Consider the following 2,921-nt stretch of genomic DNA (forward strand, 5'->3'; position numbering starts at 1 on the left):
TCACTGGCTATTAAATTCAAGGGTAAATAACATTGGTTTGATTATCTTAGTAACAAGGTAAGGTGTATCATTACTATTTTACCTGTGATAATAGATAGGTATGGTGACATTGCGTTAATGTGATCTGCAAATTAGGCAATGAAGTCTGAAATCAATACCAAATTTAAACCCTACCAATACATGGAAAATGAAAAGTTAAAATTATTTTAAGAGTGCTGGTTTCAAAATATACATTTTTTAATGTCACAATAGAACTCTCTAGTAGCTTACTATAATGCAATTTGAAATAATCTGTGATTATGAATACGCAATATCTAATGGTATTGAAGTAATATCTTAAGAGTTAAAGAGTAAATGGCTGTGCAACTTATGAAGGATATGCAATTTACAGTTATTCTTAAGTTACATTAATTTGGAATCAAAGAGTTGTTATAACAGGGAATCAGAGTTGTATATATGTTACTCTTGTTAATAATTATTTGGATACAGCTTCTTTGTAACTAAAGAGAAAGACGACGCGACGTTGCCGCGCCTTATGGCCCGTGTTGGGTTTGAGAGTCACCTTAGCAATATTTGCCTGATCCTAAATACTCGAGATATATATTTGCAGCTCCTTACACATTGGTTATGTACTATACCGTATCTCCACCACCAGACTCAATGATATGCAGCCTGGCTGTATTATAACTTATGACAGTTACAATAAAAGTCTAACTTTCTGATATCATCTGCTAATGTTTGATTTCTGAAGGTTCCTAAGAAACTTATCCATCTGCACCTGTCTCTCTTGCACTTAACAAATTCTGGCAATGAGCAAACCTGCGTGCACCAAGAACGTAGGTGCATTAGAATAAACCATGATTAAGAAATTTCCATGGAAAACATATCTATATGATGAATGGGTTTAGTTATCCATCTTCTCAACTCATGATTAATAAATTGATCAAGGTGACAATGTGGTAGAAAGAAGTGATTGTATATATCAATAATTTCTCTTGATTGCTTCCAGGAAGCACATAGACTCCACTTTCTGTTTTTGTATCAAGTCGATGTTCTGTCAACAGATGAGTGGGCGAAAGCAGGTCATGAATGCGCACAGAGAAAGCAGGTCATGCTCATATCTTGGTGTGGTGGTCACCCAAATTCCAAAATTAATTTACAGTAAGGAACTGTTCTTTCACTTTTAATATATACCCATCAACAAGCCAGAGAACTCCATCTTTTACACCAAGTGTGCAAAAATGAATTTCTGTTGACGTTATTTGCAAAATCTGTACAGAAGAAGACAGGTCTTCATCACCTGGGAGCTTGGCATTTTGTCGAACACATTGCAGGCAGTGGAGGCAACGTCGATTCACAACCGTTTGAGCTGCTCGTCCAGCTCACCTTCCATCGCTCCACTGCAGGAGTACAGGACGGAAGCGAGGAGAGCTCTTTCTTGGCGCCACCGTCGCGTCGATCTGCAGCTCGCGTGCTACGTGGCCGGTGGAGAGGCAGGGGCGGCCTGGTCACCTGGGAGGCGGAGCAGCACACCGGCATCCCATCCCGTCCATGATACGGGGTCGAGGGAGAGCACAGCACGAGCCGTGGCAAGCGGTGAGCCTCAGACTAGAGCCCGACCTCCATCGACGCGCAATGGTTAGGAGGCGGCCGCCTGGAGCCACAGCTTTGGCCTTTCCTGTGATCGCTAGTTGTCACAGCCCTGCGACGCGCTCTGCCTTGGGCTCTGGCATCGGTGAAGGGGAGTGGAGGCGGAGGGAGTTTCTCTTGCGTCGAAGGCGATGGGGGTAGGGGCGACGCGCGGAGGGACAGGGAGGCAGCGGCCGCGGCGGCGGCAGCGAAGAGTTTAGCGCTCAGGATGAAGAGTCTGGAGCACTTTTTGGACAGCCCGTTCAACATCCGACGGTGGGAAAAAATAGGCGATGTGGTCCGCTGACGTGCTCGAACTTGGCTCAGGTTTCCAATTAAGAAAGAGATTTTACTTTAATTTATTTTATATAATGGTAGAGGTGGATAATTTAGATATAAATTTAGAAGTTATTTTAGGCTATTTTCATAATGGTATAGGTGGGTAATTTTTAGAAAACATAATAGATCCGATGGACATGATGATTGATATTTTACTTTTTTTTAGAATATCTAGAATTTCTCATTTTTTCTATAGTATTCGTCTAGATCCTAGACGGTTTCGTTTGAAGGCTTCAAAAGAAGGCTCTATCATGTCTCTTAGCTATATCCACCTCGCAAACAATAGTCTCACCGGTCGTTTTCCTGTCTCGTTGGCCAGTAGCTCCTCACTTAGCACGATAATCCTGTCACGTAATAACCTCACTGCAGACATCCCTGCTGCTTTGTTTGCTAACTCATCTGTCCTCACTAAGGTCGATCTCCAGCAGAATTCTCTGACAGGTGTTATCCCTCCTTTTGGTAAGGTCACAACCCTTAAGTACCTTTGCGTTACTGAGAACTTCCTCTCTGGAAGCATTCCTCCATCAATTGGAAATGTTACTTCCCTCCTCTCTATACGGCTAGGCCAAATTAAAACAAATTTACAGGGTCAATTCCAGAAAGTTTGGGTCACATTCCAAAACTTTTTGAACTGGATCTGAGTTTCAATAACTTGTCCGGGCATGTTCCGTTATCTCTTTACAACATGAGCTCCTTTACGGTGGATAATACTACCATATATTACTGTTCGAAAAGAATTCGTATGGAAGGATCCAACGGTTGAGATTAATTGTATACTACTAAAACCTTAAGCTGTAGTATATGTAGTATGCATGAGTTGTATAGGTAGTATATGTAGTATGCATGAGTTGTATAGGTAGTATAAGGGTATTATTGGAAAGATGTAAAATGGCAATGTTGTAATAGATGAAATGAAATCTTTATTAATTACAATCTTATTTATTTTTATTCCT

The 2,921-nt window shown here is 41.3% G+C and overlaps 1 long non-coding RNA gene across 1 annotated transcript; it reads right to left on the minus strand.

The window, feature by feature from the left end:
• Positions 1–448: 448 nt before the first annotated feature.
• On the minus strand, positions 449–1,935 carry LOC111257997. The gene is made up of 2 exons (XR_002678628.1): positions 1,301–1,935; positions 449–819 (listed from the first exon to the last, which is right to left on the minus strand). It is a non-coding gene; the product is annotated as an uncharacterized LOC111257997 (long non-coding RNA).
• Positions 1,936–2,921: the final 986 nt, after the last annotated feature.

The sequence above is a fragment of the Setaria italica genome, chromosome VII (genome assembly GCF_000263155.2).
Source record: "Setaria italica strain Yugu1 chromosome VII, Setaria_italica_v2.0, whole genome shotgun sequence".
Taxonomy (NCBI): domain Eukaryota; kingdom Viridiplantae; phylum Streptophyta; class Magnoliopsida; order Poales; family Poaceae; genus Setaria; species Setaria italica.